This window comes from Bidens hawaiensis, unplaced genomic scaffold (assembly GCF_021521415.1).
Source record: "Bidens hawaiensis isolate Kalapana, Puna unplaced genomic scaffold, B.hawaiensis_p1.1 tig00012782_1, whole genome shotgun sequence".
Classification (NCBI taxonomy): Eukaryota; Viridiplantae; Streptophyta; class Magnoliopsida; order Asterales; family Asteraceae; genus Bidens; species Bidens hawaiensis.
Window position 1 is genome coordinate 373,080 of NW_027492059.1, and position 23,906 is coordinate 396,985.

Here is a 23,906-nt window from a genome sequence, read left to right on the forward strand (position 1 = left end):
GATCCTTTCCTTGGAGCAAACCCCTGTATCACATGGTGAATGAGAAATCTATATAGCATTGGAAACATCCCTTTTTGAAACTGCCCATCATGTACAGTTCCCTAATAACCCATTGTCTCTTCAAAGATTCTCATCAGGTGACCAGTGTTGAAATTAATATGATTATGATCATTATCATTCAACCGTAAACATCTTCTGATTACTATAATATTAATATTAATATTACTATTACCATTATTATTAGTACCATTACCATCATCATTATTTTTATTACCATCATTATCTATATTATTATAAATAAAATTTATTAATATTATTTATTATTATTAGTAATATGATTATTATTAGTATTATCGTCACCACTAATAATAATGTAATTATTTATTCAAAACATATTTAAAGTAAACTTTTTATTCCAAACAAGTCTTAAGCTCTTTAAGGCTATTTTTTTCATTCAACAAGTCAGATACCTTGACAATCATTTCTTTCCTTTCTACCTAGGCTGCGGGCCAAAAGAAAACATTTGTTTTTATGTGAAAGTTTCATAAAATTTGCAATTCTTTGCGATAGCTAAAAACTTTTTGTCTAAATAAATGTTATTTCACCATTAAGGCTATTTAAGGCTATTTTTTTCATTCAACAAGTCAGATACCTTGACAATCATTTCTTTCCTTTCTACCTAGGCTGCGGGCCAAAAGAAAACATTTGTTTTTATGTGAAAGTTTCATAAAATTTGCAATTCTTTGCGATAGCTAAAAACTTTTTGTCTAAATAAATGTTATTTCACCATTAGATTTAAAAGCATCACGATTTACAACCGATTTTCGTAGATTAAAATGATCCCTTCTTTTATCCCCCATTAGTTAACGCCAATGAGTTTCGGCTAAGAAATCATGGCACCAGCTCCCACGTCAACTTTCATACCACAAAACAACACTCAAGAAGACAAACGTCACAAGCTACATTTTTCTTTAACTTCTCTTTCACGTATTTTTTCGGACATACCCCAAGTGATTTTTATATCCACTTCTTTGGATTATTGTTTACGAAGTTTATTAGGATTGTTCATTGATCTTTGATCCATATTTGTTTGTATTTTACGAAACATAAATTCGTACATCATTCTTATTCGCTTTATTACATCGATTTACGTCTGTTATTTCAAATCCCGTGATCTATGACAAATTTCCCATCAATGTAACCGTTAAGTGGAAATTGGGACTATGAACATGTATGTGTACATAGTTACCTAATAGAAACCGTATTTTCATTTTATTTCTACATTTTACTACCGGTGACCGGTTCTCTCCAAACGAATTCGTTTACTTAGAACCAGGACTGTGGCCCATGTACATGCCTAGTTTATGTTATGTTATATTTTTACACCAATTGTTTTGATTATTCGTGTACTTCTCTTTCACTCGATGTTTTATTTAAACCATTCTGTTGTTCTTGATTTCATTAATCTGGAACAAATGCTTTATTTTGATTTCGAAATTTCAATTGTTTACTTTGATAAACTCAAGGTTACTACTGGAATGTTTATTTTCACAAACTTAATCGGTTTTAATATTTTAATTTCGTTTATCCATTTCATTTCAAGTTATTATCAATTTACATGTTGGTAAGATAAAATTGTTAATTCATCTCAACGTTGCCATTGGTTACGTCGATGTTTAATTGGAGATTTTCATTTGTAAACATCATGATATTTTGATACTTAAAAGTGTCGTTATCTAAGATATTCTCGAATCCAATGCGTTATCGATTTACATGTTCATATTTCATTGGTTAAATGTTACGTTTACATATCACGTTATTCTAGACCCCATTATTTCAATTACATGTTACGATGTTCATAATCAAATGTTTTCATTCTTTAATTTCATTACCTCTTTTATTTTGTTTTTAATATTGATTACTTGGTTCAGACTACGATGATTTTATTTACTTGACTTAGTGTTTTCGCGTTGTCCTTGGCCTGAATGGTCAATCAGTGGGTTCTGTAATGTTTTTACCCTTGTAACTCATTATTTTATTTATTTATTTGTTAATTTATTTATTTTTTTTTCAACGTTCTATGTGAAAGTTTTATTTATTTATCTAAGGTTTATGTACCAAAACCACACAATAGAACAAGTTATATAGACCATCCGACGATAGAGGTAATTATGGGTCGACACATAATTATCAAAGTCCTCGCATGGAAAATATAGTAAGTCCGGTTGTGTGAAATAACTCGGAACTTGGAATGGTTTTTGGGGAACGTGACAAATACAATATGATAAGAGCATGGTGGATAGGCCGCTGATACATCCTATATATAAGTGTCCTTGTCATATTTCCTATTTGTGGCGTTCTTTCGGGTCATTCAAAGATCGATGTTATTTTATTTTAATTATGCATGTATAGATGTGTTAAAACTCCAAACAACTCCGTATATTAGTTGTTCTCTTTTAAAATTTTATTTTTATTTATATTTTAATTTCGGAACGAAATTTCTAAAAGTTGTAAATCCTGTAACATTCGTTACTTTTCAAACCCGAAAACCCGACCCATTTTAAATTTTCGGTTTTGTTCTATATATATATATATAAATATTTCAGATTCGTCTTATGCAATTTTATTATGTTTGTTAACCGACACATTTTGATGCTTCAACGTATTCGTCATTATCTTTCATTGGTTTAATAATAATTACGACGTTTTATTATCATTATTTATTAAAGTTCTATCTTGTGTGATTCACTAACGAAATTCCAAGTTCTAACATGTTATTTAATCGAATCCCAAAATATTCAAGTTTAATACGAAAAGAATCCAAGTTATAAACTTTTATTTCTAAAGCATTATAAAGTGCAACGTTCATTTTGTAATTTATAGTTTATATTAAGTTTTAAAATAACTGGAAACATTGAGGGCCAAAATGTAAGTATTTCAAATTATTATATTAAAATAATATATTATTATTATTATTAAATAATAACCCAACCCCAGCCCATCCCTGCCCCTTGTTTTTCCGACCGAAAAGTCCGGCCGCCGGAATCCGGCGGCAGCAACCCATAAGAGCTACGAAACCTTCTTTTGATACGTTAAATAATCCCAAACGACCTCTCCATCATTGATAGACATTACTATGAGCTTTAATTCATCATTTATCAATCCATTAAATCGTATTTAATCTCTAGCCGGACGGATTATAATCAAATCGCAATAACTCGTATTAAACACCAAATCATCCAATTGAGGCTATAAGTAGAACGCGAATCTTCGTTTAAACCTTTTACAAACAGAAAATATCACAAACAAACTCTCCCTAACCTCTAATCCGTTCACGTAAGTCTGTTTTACTGGCGAGGTTCGTTCTCCGTCAGTCCGAAACCATATGAGGTAATTAATACATGTATTATCATTGTTTTTACCCGACTAATGAAACCCCTAACTCAGTTTTAACCAACAATGAAAGGATTAGCAGATTGAAATCTAGGATTTTCTAAAGGAGAAGATGAACTCCATGTATTATATTTATTTGTCTTTTCTGGCTAAATTAACAAACAAACAGGCAGCTCAGTTGGTTTATCACATTTGTTTGGCCACCAAGACCCGGGTTCGAAGCTGGGTGAGGATCATTTTCTTTGTTTTTATTTTAAATCATTTTCTTTTATATAATAACCAACCTGTAACATCCTACTTTTGGTTATAATAATAAAATAAATTTCGTCTATATTATAGTGGGTCGTTATCGGTTTAGATAAATAGAATACGAGTTAGGCTAGTGTTGGGTTAAATGGATATGGGTTATGGACTTGGGTTATAGTAGAAAGAAGGAAAGACCATGGGCTTAAGCCCATGATCCATAATTATATAAGCCTTAATTACCCATTTAATCATTCATTTCTCACATATTCCATACACCACCCAAAACACACACTTAAGCTTTCTCTCTAATTATTCATTTCTCTAAGCTGAAACCAAGAAGGAAACCGAGCACCGACCCGAGGTAATGATAGTATGATGTTGTATGAACTTAAACCCGTTAGATATGGTCACGAAACGACGAGCCGACACCGTTAAACCATTTAAATCACGAGATCCGGATGGAATCGGGTATAAACCGAACCTAAGATGAGCTTAGGGACAACCCTAGCTCAGATCCGGATCAAACGGGACGAAAAACGATGAAAAACGGTGTAAAACGGGGTAAACCGCGTTTTCCCGGCCACCGCCCGGTTTTCCTGCACGGCGGCACCGGAAAGGCGGTGCATGTATTTAAGGATGTCAGGGAATGTTCCTGACATTCTCTGACAAACCCTAACCCTAATTCGTTAACAAATTAGGGGCGATTCGCCAAGTAATTCGTTAAAGAAAGCATAGCGAACTAGCTTCAGTTCGTGTTCAATTCGTTAAGGGAAAAGATAACGAATCACCCTTGATTCGTTATAGTCATTCGTTAAAAGAGATGACGAATTGGAAGGTCCTGTTCGTTACATGAACTGATTCGCTACATGAACTGATTCGTCAAGGACCAGTTCGTTATAAGGTCCAGTTCGCTTAATAACCAGTTCGTTAAAGGGTTCAATTCGCTACATGGACCAGTTCGCTAAGATAAGCCAATTCGTTAATATAACGAATTAGAAGTTTAACAAATGGGCAGAATGGTCCCTGAACTTAGAAAATAATTAATTAATTACAAAGAAGCCATCGAACTTTCAAGTTAGCGAATTAAATAATGATTTAAAATCCTAATGGAAAATGTGTTACGGGGCTGCCGCCCCTAGACCCCGCTGCCAGGGGCGCTGCCCCCGGACCCCCGTTCGTTGAGGGTAATAAGTAAGACTAGAAAGACGAAACGAGTAGTCATAGTTAATTGATACGTGTAATTGTTATACAGTTAGTCGTGCACAGCTCAAGAAAGGAATAACCATAAACGGTGAACGTAACCGCATTCAGGTGAGTTTCTAGCCCCATTCCTTGTTATGTTTTCGGGGCTGTGTGCATACTCGATGTGATTAGTTAATATACTTATCCTAAGTGATAAGTGTATGCCATATATGTATTATGTGAAATGTATGAATGATTTCTTGTCGGTAAATGAACGATCTTCGGAATTGCATGTACTGCCAGGAAATGGTTTGATGTTATATGTATGTTGTAAGATGAAGAATGAATGATGTATGTACATACGAAACTTTACGGATATGTATATAGAAAGTATGCTATGGATGTATGGAAGAAAGGGTACCGGACCCTAATAATATCCGAGGATGGAGGGTACCGGACCCTAATAATATCCAAGGATGAAGGGTGACCGGACCCTAATAGTATCCGAGGATGAAGGATGACCGGACCCTAATAGTATCCGAGGATGAAGGGTGACCAGACCCTAATAATATCCAAGGATGGAGGGTACCAGACCCTAATAATATCCGAGGTATGTAGGGCGAATGCTCTTTATAACATAAGGTTAGTTATGTATGTGTATGAAAGATTAATGGACAGGTTAAATATGTAATGCGTACCTTCGGGCACGTATATGTGTATGTAAAGTAAGTTAAGTGATTAACTAGAACTCACTCAGCATATCTGACTTTTAGTATGCACGCAGGCAAATAGATTGAGGCAGCTCGCGTGATTGAAGACACATGGCATGGAATCGAAGATACTGGCATCTCGAAGAAATGTTGTAATGTTTTAAAGACTATGTTTTGTTTTAATTGACTATGAATGTTTTATAAGACAAGATTTGGAAGTTAGGTAAGATATTATGGTTGAAGTTTATATTCCGCATAAAGTTTTAATTAACTCTGATTTAGAACTGTGTTCATCTATTAATCCAACACCAAAGTAGGGCAACCGGTAACGGGCCTTACACAAACTAAAATATATAAAAATTATTTAAATCAAATAAAATTATATTAAATTAGTTTTAAACCATATTTATCAATTGTCACCTAAAAACCAATCTTTCAAACTTGTCAAGGCTCGTTTAAACTCATAAAACATTTGTATATCAATTTATAGTTCGTTAAATTTAAAAATTCGTTAACATATTCTTTTCAAAATAAAATATACTAATAACACCCAAAATTTCGTAATGTTATAATATTCAAACTTGATATTAATCTAGTAACTTAAAGTAATATTAAAATAATAGATTGTTAAAATCCCGTTAAAGCTTAAAATAATATTATCATGTCCAATGCCATAAAATGATAAAATATACATTCAACATTTCTAAAATCCCGACAACCCGATTTATCTACTTTTTATAAGTTGTTTGTTAATATTTATTTTGTACTTTTAATTCTAGTTCGTGAAGTTCAATTGCTTCGGTTTCATTTACGCACTTTCGGTTTTATTTTAAGTTTGTCTTCAACTTCAAGGTGAGTTTCTCACACCCACTTTTTTACTCTACTAATTTTGGGGGTAGCATTTATATCCTATACAAATTACAATTTCGTTTATTCATTATTTGCAAACTACAATTCGCTACATGGAATTGTGTGTTTACTTGTTACTTGCTCAAAATTACTTACACATGGATTACTTCAATATAGTATGATCATGCGCCCCCTTTGCGCTCAATACATTTGTTGTTATGAGTGGAAAATGACCTCATTATCCGAGTACGTTGGTGCACAATCCCAACTGGAAAGGACCTTACTTGCGCTTATCTGAGTACGCTGGTGCACAATCCCAGTTGGAAAGGACCTTACTTGCTCATTTACACATGTTCATGGAATTGTAGATTTTTATGTACTTATATCAAAATTTGTGTGAACTCACCAACTATTCATTTAGTTGACATTATTTTATATATATGATACAGGTACATTTATTCGAAGTTGAAACAAGAAGAAGACATTAGAACTTAGGGTATTTCAATAAATGGACAAGTTGTTAAATTGTTCTTATATTTTTTTCATGTATTTCATGTTACAAACTTGTGTACTTGGTGTTTAAATTAATTAATGATAATATTGTCACTTAATAGTGTCACATGTGTTTTGAGCAATCTGTACGTCACACTCAGGCGTTTCCGCTTTAGCCGGGGTGTTACAACTTTACTTCCCTGAAACGTTGATATACTTCAATCTGTGGTAAATTCGATATCCACTATTGCTAAAGTCTACCCAAACTCAACGCCACCCATTTATCTACAAGACCTGTACTTAACCATTTGTCTCAATCACATGTTTGACCCCATGCTTCAAGCCTACTATCATTGTGGTGACCCTAGCACATCCGTCATACTTTTAAAGGCCTAATTTGTTCCCGTTATGCAATACCTTACCCCGCATCGCTCGTTTATTCTATTCGATTTTACAGTTTCAACATTTAGATTTTACAAAACTCGTCAAACTCGTCTATATTTTCTTTTGCATATTTTCCTACATTTTATTTCTTTTACTAACACCTCGCGCCTAATCCCAAATCCTCAGTTATTTTTAACATTCAGTTAAAATGAATTTTATTTAAAAAAAGAATTTATTATCTTCATTATTATTATTATTATTATTAAAGTTACTAATAGTATCATCACTACTAATATTACTACTACTATTGTTATTAGTACCATCACCGTCACCATCATTATTATTATTACGGTAATTATCAATATTATTATTATTATTATTAATGTTAATGTTTTTATTATTATTGTTATTATTAATATTATTATTTCTAGTATCATCGTCATCACTAGTAATATAACAATATTTAAAGTAAAATATTTGCTTCAAACAAGTTTTGAGTCATTTTGAAACTATTTTTCATTTAATAATATTTTTATTATTATGATTAGTAATATTATTATTACTAGTATTATCGTCACCACTAATAATAGTTTCAAACCATATTTAAAGTAAACCTTTTTGTCTCATTCAACGAGTCGGATACCTTAACAATCATTTCTTTCCTTTCTACCTAGGCCGCGGGCCAAAAGAAAACTTTTGTTTTTATGTGAAAGTTTCATAAAATTTGCAAAGTCCTTGCGATAGCTAAAAACTTTTTGTCTAAATAAATTTTATTTCACCATTAGATTTAAAAGCATCACGATTTACAACCGATTTTCGTATATTAAAGTTCTCCTTTCTTTCCCCTTCGTTAACGCCAATGAGTTTCGGGTAAGAAATCATGGCACCATCTCCCACGTCAACCTCTCCTACCCCAAATAAATCGACATTCGAGAAGACAAGCATCGCAAGCTATATTTTCTTTTCTTTAACTTCTTCTTCACGTATTTTTTTCGAACGTACCCAAAGTGATTTTTTTTAATATTGGTTACGAAGTTTATTTTGATTGTTTATTGACCTTTGATCCATATTCGTTTGTATTTTTTTTACGAAATGTGAATTCGTACATCATTCTTATTCGCTTTATTAAATCGGTTTACGTTGTTATTGCAAATCTCGTGGTCTATGACCCATTTGCTTTTCTCTTAAAAATACCCGTTAAGTGAAAATTGAGACTATGAACATTTATGTGTACATAGCTACCTAATAGAAACCGTGTTTTCATGATATTTTTACATTTGAATATCTATGGCCGACTCTCTCTTAATAAATTCGTTTACTTTGAACCGGAATTGGATCCCATGTACATGCTAAGTTTATGTATTGTTGTCTTTTACACAAATTTTTTTGTTCTTATATTTCTTTTTTACTTGATGTTTTATTTAAAATCATTATGTTGTTCTTAACTTCATCAATCTGGAATCAATGCTTTATTTTGATTTTGAAATGTCAATTGTTTACTTTGATAAACTCAAGGTTGCTATTGGAACTTTTCTTTCACAAACTTTGATGAATTTTAATAATGTAGAATTTCGTTTATCCGTTTTATTTCAAATTATTAATTTATATGTTGTAATGTTCACTTCATTTCACCTCCATGTTACCGTTAATTGTGATGTATTCTTTCGGAGATTTCCATTTGTTAAACATCATGGTATTTTGATACTTAAAAGTTTCGTTTATCTAAGCTATTCTTGAACCCAATGCGTTATCAATTTACATGTTCATACTTCGTTGGTTAAATTCTACGTTTACTTACCACGTTATTCTCGACCCCATTATTTCAACTACATGTTACGATGTTCATAATTCAAAATGCTTCATTCTTTAACTTCATTACCTCGTTTATTTCGTTTTTAACATCGTTTACTTGGTTTAGACTAGATGATTTTACCTACTTGACTTGGCATTTTCGCGTTGTCCGTGGCCTGAATAGTCTACCAATGTGTTTTGTAATGTTTTACCCCTTTAATTCATTATTCTTGATTTTCAACGTTCTAGATGAGAATTTTATTTATTTATCTAAAGTCTATGTCTTAAAACCACACAATAGAGCAAGTTATATGGAGCATCCGACGATAGAGGTAATTATGGGTCGACACGTAATTATCAAAGTCCTCGCAATAAGTCCGGTTGTGTGAAATAACTCGGAACTTGAAATGATTTGGGGAACGGGACAAATACAATATGATAAGGGCATGGTAGATACGCCGCTGGTACATCCTATATATAAGTATCCTTGTCATATTTATATTTGTGGTGTTCTCTTGGGTAATTAAAAGATCGGCGGTATTATATTTTTTTTATTTTGTATGTATAAAATTATTTAAACTTATAACAACTCCGTATATTAGTTGTTCTATTTTAAAATTTTATTTTTATTTTAATTTCGGGACGAAATTTCCAAAAGTTGTAAGTCCTGTAACATTCGTTACTTTTCAAATCCGAAAACCCGGCCCGTTTTAAATTTTCGGTTTTATTTATGAATATATGTATAAATATAAATATATATTTCAAGTTTCATCTTATGTATTTCTATTATGTTCGTCAACCGACAAGTTTTGATGTATTCGTAGTTTTTTGTTTATTATCTATACAATATTTTTCGATAACTCAACTTATAATTCAATCGTTTCCTATACGTTTCGTTTAAACTACAAAACTCCGGAAATTAAAGTTTTACATAAACGAATCTCGAGCTATCAAAGTATAATATGCAAATAATCCAAAACATACTAACTTGTAATCCATTTATTAAATATATTCTAAAGTTCAAGGTTCAAATGGTAAAGATAGTTTAATTATGATTTAAAAGAAATATGAAAGTATAGGGGCTGAATGTGTAAAATCTGAATTTAAATTAATATTAAATAATAACCAGCCCTCTTCCCCCACCCAGCCACGTTTTTCCGGCGAGGCTCGCCGCAGGCGACCCAAAAAATATTTCGGCGACCTTTTTAACACCATAAAAACTCGTTCTTTGACCCATATATCCCGTTTAAAAACGTTTCTTCACTAATTAGGACGCGTAATCAAGTTCAATAATGTGTTATAACAACCTTAACTCGCGGATTAAAAACCGGGTAACCGCCGGATTTCCGTCAACACCATTAACGATGCATTTAACCCCTAAACGCTCCAATTATTAGTATAAATAGGACCTAAACCTTCATCTAAACTCGCTCACACCTTCATCTCTACACTAATATACTCTCCATGATCTCGTCTTGTTCATCAAAGTACGATTCCGGCCAACCATCGTTAATACCCTTTCCGGCACCATACCAGGTAATGTTTATATGGATTTGAATCACCTTGAGCCGTCTAACAAAATCCCTAACTCAATTATAGCAAACAAGAATCATATTAACACTTTTGAATTTCTAGGGTTTGTGTGATGATGATGAACTTTAAACATATTCTATATAATTAACTGTTTTCAATAGTTAATCAAATATCCATTTGGCCTAGTGGTTAAAACAATTGAGTACAGACAGAAGGACCCGGGTTCGAACCCGGGTCAGAGCATATTTTTGGTATTTTATTTTTAAACATTTCTTTTATTTTCTTATAAATCAAATAAATATATTAAAAATCATTATAAATTAAATAATATCATTTTATGTTAAATAAAATAAGTTGTAATTATATGCACCACTTTTCACCTAAAAAACCGACTTTTTTTTTCATTAAAGTTTTGTGAATATCCTATTAAAAACTATATTATTAACTATCATTTCGTTAACTTTATAACACGCTAATGCAATAGTTTTGAAGTTATAGTTCCCACTAAAAACAATATTCCACAAACTTTATAATCCTCAATCTCGTGTTAAATTAATATTTAGATAATATTAAAATAAATGCAATCGTTAAATTACTGTTACAACTTTAAATAATACTATAATACCAATTGCTATAAAAGATACAATAAAAATAGAATGATACATTCAACATTTCTAAAATCTGTCAAACCGATTTATTTATTTAAGTCGTTAGTTAATATGTGATTTTGTACTTTTAATTCTAGTTCGTGAAGTTCAATTGCTTCGGTTTCATTTACGCGCTTTCAGTTTTATTTCAAGTTTGTCTTCAACTTCAAGGTGAGTTTCTCACACCCCCTTTTTACGTTTTTACTATTTTGGGGGTAGCATATATATCCTATCAAAATTCAATTTTGTTTATTTATTATTTACAAACTACAATTCGCATCATTGACTTGTGTGTTTACTTTCTACTTGCTCAAATATTACGTGCATGGATTTCTTTGATAAGTATGATCATACGCCCCCCTTTGCACTCAGGACCATTGTTTCTAGTGGAAAAGGGACTCCGATCTTAGTACGTTGGTGCACAATCCCAACTGGAAAAGACCTTCATTTATTCCTTACACTCATGGACCATTGATTCTAGTGTAAAGAACCCTTCTGTGTTTTTCACTTGTTCATGGAATTGTAGATTTTTATGTACTTATATCAGAACTTGTGTGAACTCACCAACTATTCATATGGTTGACCTTTATTTTATATATATGCTACAGGTACCATATGTAGAGTATGCTGCCGTGACGAAGACACCAGAACTTAGGTTATATTATTAAATGGACAAGTATTAATTGTTTTTGTATATTCCCTTGTATTTCTTGCTGCAAATTTGTGTACTTGATGCTTAAATTAATTAATGATAATATTGTCACTTAATAGTGTCACATGTGTTTTGAGCAATCTTTACGTCACACTCAGGCGTTTCTGCTTTAGCCAGGGTGTTACACGCCGCGCGACCAAGGGCCAAGGAGAGCTCGCGGCACCTCCTGGCATCTACACACTATTTCGTTTTTTGTTTGTTGTTTTGTGCTTTGCTTGTTTGTTTAACCAACCTATTCTCATGCAAACATAAAAGAGAACCTTGTAAAAAATCCTTGACCTACCTATATATACACACCCATCTCCTTCATTTTTACACTTGCTCTTACTTCAATTCTCTCTTAAAACTCCATAGATTCAAGGTTGTTATTTCTTTGTGTTCTTGAAGGTTTGACTTCCAAATGTCAAACCAAGTTTAATCTTTCATTCTATTTAGCTTATGTAGTATTATTAATACTTGTTTATGGTGGTTCAACATATATATAATACACACCCCTTGTTACCTTTGGTAGTTGCTTCACCGACTCCGGTTGGTTAAGCTTCGGACTTCGTAAGGCAAGGCTTCATGTAGGACTTTCGTGGTCCTTGATATATATACACTTATATAACTTGTTGCACATATTAATCTTGTTTAACTTATGCTCTTTTTTAGTTTGTTTGTCATATTTATGAAGTTCCATGGTGGGGGTTTGTAGAGACTAACCTCGGTTTAACCGTAAATTGTCCAAACCGTGAACCGAACTTGTTTACTAGTTTTTGTTAAATAATTGTTTTAAACATGCTTTATGTTAGATTTGAGTTTCAAAAATCATTTTTACAAGTTGTTTAATATTTGGGCATGTGGAACCCATCAAGGAACATATTTTGAGATGGAATCCGAACCAAACAGAACTTTCGTTTAAAAGACTTGTTTGTTAAATTTTTAGTTCTAAAACTTAAGAATTTTTGTCACACCCCGACCAAAGGCGGCGGAACATGCCGGGGTGCAACGGATTGCCCAAAAACACAAGACACTATTTAAAATGACAATATTTAATCAGCTCATTAATTTTATAAATCAATAATCAACACATCTCGTTCACGCAAACAAATTGAATACAAGTAACATTTATATTATTTGTTTTACTAATACCCTAATGGTCTTGGTAACGTTTTTCGTCAAGTCCTCGAATCAACAAAAGTCAAACCTGTAACATTTCATAAAATTCAGTTTGTCAACACAAAGGTTGGTGAGCAATTCATAAGTTTGAGCAATAATAGTATATAGTAAGAAAAGCCACAAAACTTCTATACAAAACAATAGATAAAAGCACTAGATTTGGATAAATAGACAATCGCTAAACACATTAGCGCCACCTAGCTACAAGGGGTTTCCAAGTAGTCTAGGATTTTATAGTTATCGTTAATTGCATTATGTTAACGACACTGTGCTATAAGAGAATACCAGATAGTTCACGGATTTATAGACTTCCACCAACCAAAAGCGATAAACACGTAAGCATATAATCATAGAACACCAAATCGAGCAAGTATTTAAGTAATCTATACAATCACGTTTGTGGATTTAAGATTCAAGTAAATAAAGCATTTAGTTTGATAAGTATGAAATGTCACCCCAAAACGAAAGATGGAAAACGGGGTTGAAAGTACTCACCTCGATTGACGAATTGAGAACTAAAAACTGATCGACATATAGAAAGCTTGTGAACGAAACGAACGAATCGACTTGAAAGTTAATTGAAATCGAATAAATAAAATATATTAGTGAACTTGAACTTTAGTTGAAACTACATTTGAAACATTGAATGAGAAGGTTCAGTTGTTAGTCATGTTACCGATTAATTTTCTAACGATTAGGGACTCATACCTAATTGATAATTTAAAATAAAATAATATTATTTTATTGGACTTTTAAATAACTAAACCAATATTAAATAGAAACAAGACGGTTTAATTCAAGAGTTCGGTTTTATAAAAATGAATATATAATAATGATAATAATAACAATTATTATTTTTAATAATACTAATATAGTATAATAATTATAACAATAATTATTATTAATAATACTAATATTCATAGTTATAGAATAAAAATCTTGGTATTAATTAAAGTGTTGTTGATAAAAATGATAATAATAGTAAATAATATTGGTAGTAATAATGATATCATACTCGATGTGGGTTTGATTTCTAAACGAGTTCACAAAATAAATATAATAATATTATTGCTAATAATAAATGATAAAAATATAACTTTAATAAATAATCATAATATGTTCTTTAATAACAATATTAACAACTTTAATATTTATAATAATAATAATGATAATAATAATAACATTAATAATAATAATAATAACACTAATGAGTTTTATAATGATTTATGTTATTAATAATAATGATACCAAAAATACACTCCAAAGTCGGTTTATGGGGGAATCGGACTTGTGACTCGATTACCGGTTAATTGTTAGATATAAAGACGATTAAAACTCTAAATCTCCTTGCCATATGATGCTTGGCCGAGAACAATTGTCGGAGCCGAACAAAGGTCGTCGGAGAAACTGTTCCCACCAGAGAGATAGAGAGAGAGAGACCGTGAGAGAGAGAGTGAGACGGTGAGAGATAGAGAGAGAGGCAAAGAGAGATGGTTTTCCGGTCGCCGGAAGAGCGACCGGAGAAGGAAAGAGACTAGGCTGAGGGTGAGGGGTTCGCCGGAAAAAATGCAGGGGAGTGGAGAGGGGGAATCGGGGGTCGGTGGTGGTGCGTCAGGGCTCGCCGGACCGTCGAAGAAACCGAGAGAGAGGAGGGCAATGGTGGTGGTGCGTCGGAGGTGGCGCCGACAGGGGTGGCGGCGGCGGCCGGAAAAAGAGAGGAAGAAGATGGGGCGGCTAGTATGTTTATGTTAGGGTTAGGGTTAGGGTGGGTTTTTGGCCTATATATACATGTTACATATTTTGAAAACACCCCCTCTAAGTTTCAATCAAAGTTTAAAAGGAGTTTAAAGGTTCCTAAAACTTATAACGTATTTACGAAAATCAGTTTGAACCCTTTATATTTTTCCTAACGACAATATAATATGACAAACATCGATTTATTGAAGATCTAGGTCTATAATAATATTATATAATAATTAAATAAGGTTATAAAAAAGTGTTGAGTCGGTTTTACAAAATAAAAGTTTATAAAACTAATACAACTCGATACCCGATTTGACAAATGTCACAATTTTCATTTGTACATTATTATACAAGCTCTTGGTTATTTGGGTATATGGAAACCATCAAGGAACGTATTGTGAGATGGAAACCGAACCAATCCGATTTTTACTCGCTTAAGACACACAAGTGTGTTTTTAGTTATCAAGATTTGTATATTTCCTTAAAAATAGTTTACAAACTATTTTAATTATTTTCTTAAGTACTTGGAAATGTTGGATCCAACTTGAAATCATGACATAGTTTGGACCTACAAAACCGAACACTCGCTTAACGTACGTTGTTAGTTCTAAAACAATAGATCTACATACTTGGTTATGTTTTATATAGTTTTATTGAGATATCTCATACATTCATTATTTTTGAAAGTTGACTTTGGGTTTGACCAATTATCAAGACCCGAACCAACAACCCGAACACTCATTAAAGACCCGTTTAAGTATCTTTGACCCAAATGAACTTTCATTTAGCATTTTCTCACCTTATTACTTAACATTGGTTAAGTATATATTAAGGTTCGATACTTTAACCCGGTTTTGAGCAAACTTACATTTTTAAAGAGTTATTGTTATAAATTCTCAAATAGTTACATTTTAAACCTTGAACTTTAATTGTTTACTTTTTGCAACAATTATTTTATTTAAAGATCTTCAAGACAACCTTTCTAAATCCAAGACTTTCCCTTATTTAGGCTTCATACGTTAAACCCGTCGTTCCGGCAAATCTTCAAATTACCAACCTTTCAAGTTTATTACTTGAACGTGAGTACATTCCCATCTTCTGTTTTGGGGGTGACATTTCATATTTATTCAAATTAAATGCTTTATAGTTGAGTCTTAAACCACAAACGTTATTGTATACTATACTTAAATAAATGTTCGATTTGATGTTCTATGCTTACATGATTATATGCTTATGTGTTTACCGCTTTTGGAGGGTTGAAATCTTAAATTCGTGAACTATATGGTATTCTCTTATAGCACGGTGCCATTATTGTATTCTTATTAACGACCTCATGAAATCCGAATCTATTTGGTATTCTCTTATAGACGGTGCCGCTAATGTATTCTTATTAGCGACCTCATATTATCCAAATTATTGTTATTTATTTGTTGTTTTGTATACAAGATTGTGGCTTTTCTTATTGTATACATATTATTCAAAACCTATGAATTGCTCGCCAACCTTTGTGTTGATAAACTTTATTTTATGAAATGTTACAGGTTTGCATCTAGGTTGATTATGGAGTTACGAGAAGAAAACGTCCCAAATACCTCTAGGATATTACCAAAACGAACAATATTTGATTTGCTATATTTTGTTATATGTTGTTGTATATGACTTATGAATATTTGGTTATGTGACATTTTCGATGTTGTGAAATGAAATGAGTTTGTTAAATATTGTCGCTTTAAATAGTGTCATGCGCATATGGGCAATCGTTGCACCCCGGCATGTTCCGCCGCCTTTGGTCAGGGTGTGACAGATTGGTATCAGAGCCTTCTCAATAGGATAGGTGGTTAGACGTAACGACCTAGTATTGTTATGCTTAGGGTCCCATACGTGTGCTTATACGTGTTTACTCTATAATTGATTGTTCATATCGCATGTTATTTATAAACTTGTTTAAAATTCACCAATATCCTAATTGTTCACATACACACACTTTTATAGTATACTCGAGGTATCCTTACCTCAAAACGCAAAAAGTAGATTTTCATTGTATTTTATGGATTACAAGATTAACTTGGATCCCGTTATTTCAAATCCCTTAAAGGTTGCGTTTATATCGGGTTTGTAGTCATCATAGGAAACGAGACATTATAAAATGACCTTTTGACAAAAAGATTCCAAGAATCGAAGGTGATATACTTACCTGGGATGGTTGGATTATAGTGTGATATGGTGTAAAATATACATATTTTTATATTAATATTTCCTACATTTTTTTGATTAGTTTGGGATACTTTTTATTGAATTATACACCTAGTTGGCTCGTACTTAATATTTAAAATTGATATTGAAGCTTATTTGAATTAATAGTTATAATGTAGTATAATTATTACTATGTAATATTAATTATAAACAGGTGTTTAAATGAATTCTAACAATTATTAATTTGGCTTGTTCAAGATGTTGGAGTTAGAAAGATTGGTGGGGCCCATTATTCTAAAAGAAAATGGAGAAAAACGAGAGGAGGCAGGGGCTACTAAACTAATTTGTTGGACTTAGGCTAAGGGGTGTGGGGGGCTCTAATGGGGGCTCCAGTGGGGGCTCCAGCCAATAATATTATGACGTGTGGCAGAGAGAGAAACTGGATAAGGGGTGTGTTGGAGCCCCCGTTGGAGCCCCTGGCCCTGGTGTGGAGGGGCTCCAGCAGGGGCTCCAGCGAATTTTTTTTTATTTTTTTATAAATATATTCAAACAACGTATTATTAAAAAAACCTATAAATTATTAAAAAAACACACATTTTTTTAAAATTCAAATTACAAAAAAAAACATACTAAAAATTAAACAAACAATAATACTTAATAATAACACTAATCTAATACAAGATCATCGAGTACGACGACATTTTTTTTAAAAAAAAAGTTGGGAAGATGGGTTGATTTTGGGTTTTATTTTGAAGTTGTGGTGATTGATATGGGTGAAATGAGGTATTTTATAGATGAAATGGGGTATTATTTAGGGAAAAAATATTTTTTTTTTAATTTAATCCCTTCCCAACGGCTCTTTTTACCTTCCCAACGTCCATTTTCTCTCTCTTCTCCCGCGACCAGCCTCACGCCTGCCTGGATTTCTGCGCTCGCGCCCCGCTCGCGCCCCTGCTCGCGCCCCGGTGGTGTGGGGTTAGCGCCCCGGGGTGCGAGCGGAGGGGCTCTAGCGCCCCGGTTAGCGGCCCACACCCCTCAGCCTTATATTATTGTTATTTTTTGAAGCCCACATGATAATGGTCTGGGAGTTTGAACCGACATTCACCAAACAAATACAAAGGACAAGAACCCTAGGAGAAAATTGGGTGGAGCACAGCAGCACAATAAAAGAACAACATATATATTATCTTATTAGTGCATAGTGGCGGCGGATTTTTGTGGCGGAGGGCAGAACTAATTACAAGGTAGCAGCCGCACAGAATCAAGAAACAAAGTAACAAGCGGCTCGTATCATTATTATTGTTTCAGGTTTTTCTTAATTTCGAAGATTAAAAAAACATGATTTGCATATTATTATTTTATTGTTTTCCATTGAATATGAGTAGCTAAATTTATTAGAACTAGCTAGGTTTGGTTGATTAACGATGTTTTGACGATTGTTTTGGGTTCATTAACGAACATATAATTGATTTTCTATTGTCAAGTTCATATTATTATGATTTTATTCTATGATTGCTAGTGAGTTGTTCAATTTTATATTAATTAAACCCAGTGATTTTATCTTTACATGAATTAGTTTCGTGTATTGTTTAGGATTGCATGTTAGACTAATTACTTGGTGTTTTTGGTTATTTGTGGTAGACGTCACCATAGGGTTTGATTGGTTAAAGTTGTTCATCTCGATGGTTCATCTCCTTTTAGTTGGACCAAGACATTAGGAGTTGGTTTGTCTCTTTGGTCTATTCAATTTAGTTTGCCGTTGCGTGACCACGTGCGGTTTTCTAGCTGTTGATTAGGTTAATTTGTAAGCCGAATTATTTAATCTTTAATATTGAATTACCCCTTATTCCCGAGGTTTGTTACGATTATGATCTTTAGAGGAATTTGTGATTTTGATACGGACCAAGTAATAAATCAATTGGGTACTTAGAAAATCAACCGTGCTTTATTATTCTTTCTAAACGTTTTTGGGGATCTTTAGTAAAACTGACCGTGGGGACCTATTTTCCCTTATTATTGTCTAGTTAGATTATCTTTTGAACCCGGTTTTATGTGTTCGTTGTCACCCGAGCGTCGTTGATATTCGTCAAGATACTTTCCCTAGGTGGTTCACCTTCATCATATTTGAGAGCTCCGTTAGTGCCGTTAAATTTTTCTTGTCAGTTTTGTTAATTTAAGTAAGTTAGTAAAGTAATTAAAATAAAATATAAAAAAAATAATAATAAAATCAATTAAATATTTTAAGGTAGGACTTGTATTGGGGTTTATAATCTGAGCCGTTCTCACGTGTCTTCGAGTTCGATATCCGGGCTTTCCTCATCTTTGCTATACGCGACCGGTACACTTGCCGTTTGTGTGAACTAGGATAGATTGTTTGGTTTTTTTAAAGCTTAGTTGCGATTCGTGTTTTATTTATATATATTTTTTCGCACATCAAGTTTTTGGCGCCGCTGCCGGGGACACGGTTTGAGGCGATTAGAGAACGACCCGAGTTTGGGAACTTACCCTGTTTCTTTCTTTTTACTTGTTTATTTATTTTTATTTCTTTTTAGTTTAATTTTAGCCTAGTTAATTTTAGTTTTTCTGTTTAGTCGTATGCGTCATACCCGCTCACAAGGACCGCCGAAGCTTGAAACGTCTGACGATATCGAGAAAGTCCAGCCCGAGAGAGAGCGTTCTGTTTCACCGACAGGTTCTGATTCCTCTTCTTCTGTTTCTTCCACTTCTTCTAGGGATAGGAACATGGGTGACCAACCGCCTAGGAGAGTAGTAGCTGACTATGGTAGGCCGACAACGAATCCTCATTCAAGCATCACTTTACCGAACGGTGCCGCCGCTGTCAACTGGTCCATTCCTGCCCACGTCATGCAACTCATCAAAACCGCACTCCAATTCGAAGGGCTAGAGAGTGAAGATCCTTCAAACCACATCGACATGTTTGTACAAATCTGCGAAACTTTCAATATTGGCAACATGAACGATGAAGCCATCTATCTCCGTCTTTTTCCCTTCTCACTCACTGGCAAAGCCTACAAATGGCTGAAGTCACTACCTGCTGGATCCATCACCACTTGGGCGGGCCTTCAAGAGAAATTCATGACCAAATTCTTTCCGCCATCTAAATCCGTTCGACTCCGTGAGGAGATTTGTTCCTTCTGCATGAGGTCCGACGAGTCTTTCGGAGAAGTTTGGGAAAGATTCAAGGATCTCCTTCTTAGTTGTCCTCACCACGGTTTAGACAAGTGGATGCTCATCGAGAAATTCTACAATGGAGCCACACAACACGTGAGAGATATGTTAAACCAGACTGCTAATGGGAACCTCCTTAAGAATGAAGATCCCGATGTGTGTGTCGTCCTTTTTGATGATCTAGCAGCGAGCTACGAGGGCCACGGGGGCAGAAATTCTTCCACGTCATCGAGAGGAGTACTTCAGGTCGATTCAAACACTAGCATGCAGGCGCAGATTGATTCTTTGAACAAACACGTTATAGATCTTACTGTTAAGAGCGTCGCGAAGTGTGAGGTTTTCCGAGGGGGTCACGACACCATTGACTGTCCTGTTAAGCCGGGTAGCAATCAGGAGGAAGTTGACTTCGTCAACAACCCCTTGAGATATCAAAACCCCGCCTTTGGCGGGAATACTGGCTGGAGAAATCAGAATAACTATCGAGGGGGACAAGCGAGTGGCTACCAAGCCCAATACCAAAACCAGCGTCGAGAGAATTTATTTGGGCAGGGGAGTTCAGGTCAGGAAAGTTTGGAACAAGTGGGGCGTGAGGAGAAGAAAGCCTCACTGGAGGAGATGATGGCTGAGCTGTTGAAGCGAGATGAGAGGAACCGAGAGACAAATGAGGCAAAATTTGCGGAACACGATGCTATGCTGAAGAACCAAGCCACATCTCTAGCTAATCTTGAGCGTCACGTCGGAGAGATTGCCAGCCAGTTATCCGAGAGAGCTCCAGGTTCACTACCAAGTAATACTAAGAAAAAACCAAGAGGGTTCGCCAAAGCAGTGACTACTAGGAGCGTTGCTAGAAGAGAAAGAGAGGCTGGTCCTTCAAGAGTTGTCACACCTGCGGTTGATGAAGAAGAGCAGGTGGACGAGGAGATCCAGATGGAGCCTCCTCCGACCGAGGCACACCAGCAGACTATTTCAGCGAGTACGAAGCCGTCCAATAAACCTTCATCATCATCAAACCCATCTCTGAGAGTCTATAAACCCAAACTGCCTTACCCTGGGAGACTCCGACCGGACAGAGACGAGGAGCAAAACTCCAAGTTCCTTGAACTTCTCAAACAGCTTCACCTGAACATTCCTTTCCTTAAGGCTTACTCAAATGCCTAAATATGCCAAATTCCTTAAGGACATTCTTTCCAATAAGGAGAAGCTAGCTGAGGTCTCTTCTATTCCGTTAAGTGTTGGGTGCTCTGCAGTTTTGCAGAGCAAGTTGCCTGAAAAGATGGCCGATCCTGGGAGTTTCACAATTCCCTGCATCTTAGGTGACGATACGGTTCGACATGCTTTGGCCGACCTTGGGGCCAGCATCAATCTCATGCCGTATTCTGTGTTCAGTAAGTTGGGTCTTGGCAACCCGAGGCCAACCCGAATGAGTATCCAGCTTGCTGATCGTTCCGTGAAATACCCGCGAGGGGTGGTCAAGAACATGCTTGTTCTTATCGACAAGTTCATCTTCCCGGTGGACTTTGTCATTCTAGATATGAATGAGGATGATAGTGTCCCACTCATTTTAGGCCGACCATTCCTTGCCACCGCACAGGCGTTGATCGACGTCCGTGAGGGCAAATTGATTCTAAAAGTTGGGGATGATAACGCCACCTTTGACGTAAGACAATCACTTAAGCACCCCAAGTCGGCGAACAACTCCCTGTATTTTGTTAACACCATCGTATCGCATGTGCGGGAGTTTTTCACTGACATCTGTGGAGGACCTACCTTGGACCCACAGATTCTCGATAAGGAGATTTCAGAGGTAGAGATGGTTGCTATGACCACTCCACCATTGATGGATGACACCGTGTCACCACCCCTAGATTCAGAGTTAGCTGTTGAGATCGTGCGAGACGATCCGAGAGACCGACTTTCCGTTGAGAGCCCTCCTCCTTCCTTAGAACTTAAGGATCTACCCGATCATCTGGAGTATGCATTTCTAGACGAAGAGAGGAAGCTACCCGTCATCATCGCGTCTGCCTTAACGGAGGTCGAGAAGTTGAAGTTGTTGAAGGTGCTGAAAGCGCATAAGGAGGCAATAGCATGGAAGATTATCGACATAAAAGGGATTAATCCCTCGTTCGGTACTTATAAAATCCTCATGGAGGATAATTTCAAATCCGTCGTTCAGCCTCAATGGAGGCTTAATCCGAAAATGCTAGAGGTTGTTAAGAAAGAAATCATTAAACTCCTTGATGCGGGAATCATTTTTCCCATTTCTGATAGCGCCTGGGTGAGTCCGGTCCAAGTGGTTCCCAAGAAGGGTGGCATGACTGTCGTCACCAATGAAAGGAACGAGCTTATTCCCACTAGGACCGTGACCGGTTGGAGAGTCTGCATCGACTACCGCAGACTGAATGATTCCACTAGGAAAGATCACTTTCCTTTACCCTTCATTGATCAGATGCTTTAGCATTTGGCAGGTCAGCAGTACTAATGTTTTCTGGATGGTTTCTCCGGGTATTTCCAAATCCTGATCTCTCCCGATAATCAGGAGAAAACCACTTTCACCTGCCCCTACGGCACGTTTTCCTATAAACGCATGCCCTTTGGACTCTGTAACGCTCCAGCTACTTTCCAGCGATGTATGGTTGCGATCTTTCATGACATGATCGAGGATTCCATGGAGGTCTTCATGGACGATTTTTCTGTCTTCGGGAATTCTGTCGATCATTGTCTCTCCAACCTTGATAGGATGATGGCTCGTTGCGTCGACACCAACCTTGTCCTAAACTGGGAGAAGTGTCACTTCATGGTACGCGAGGGCATTGTTTTAGGACATAGGATCTCGAGTGCGGGGATCGAGGTAGATCGAGCTAAAATTGAAACCATTTCTAATCTTCCCCCGCCCACTTCTGTGAGATCCATACGTAGCTTTTTAGGTCATGCTGGTTTCTATCGCCGGTTCATCAAAGATTTCTCAAAAATTGCGAGACCGATGACGAAGCTACTAGAGAAAGACACTCCATTCGTCTTCTCTGAACAGTGTATCGAGGCGTTTGATCTTTTAAAAGACAAACTCGTTAATGCCCCGATCATGATTGCTCCCGACTGGTCTGTGCCATTCGAATTGATGTGCGACGCGAGCGACTATGTCGTTGGAGCCGTGCTTGGACAGCGTAAGGAGAAGCATTTCCACCCAATATACTATGCGAGCCGGACCCTATACAGTGCTCAGGAGAATTACACTACCACAGAGAAAGAATTGTTAGCTGTAGTGTTTGAATTCGATAAGTTTAGGTCCTATCTTTTTCTGTCCAAAGCAGTCGTCTACACGGATCATGCTGCCATTCGTTATCTTTTCAGCAAGCAGGATGCTAAACCACGTCTCATCCAATGGATTCTTCTGCTTCAGGGGTTTGACATTGAAATCCGTGATAAAAAGGGGGCCAAGAATGTAGCGGCCGATCACTTGTCACGTCTTGAGAGAGCCGAGATTGGAGATGTTGGGGTCATCATCAATGACCATTTCCCGATAGAGAATCTTACGTTTGTTAAAGCCCAGGATGACGGCTACCCGTGGTTTGCCGATTTCACTAACTTTCTCGTCGATGGTTCCCTCCCTAGGAGGATGTCTCACCAGCAAAAGAAGAAATTCTTTGCTGACGTAAAGTTCTACATCTGGGACGACCCGTTTATTTT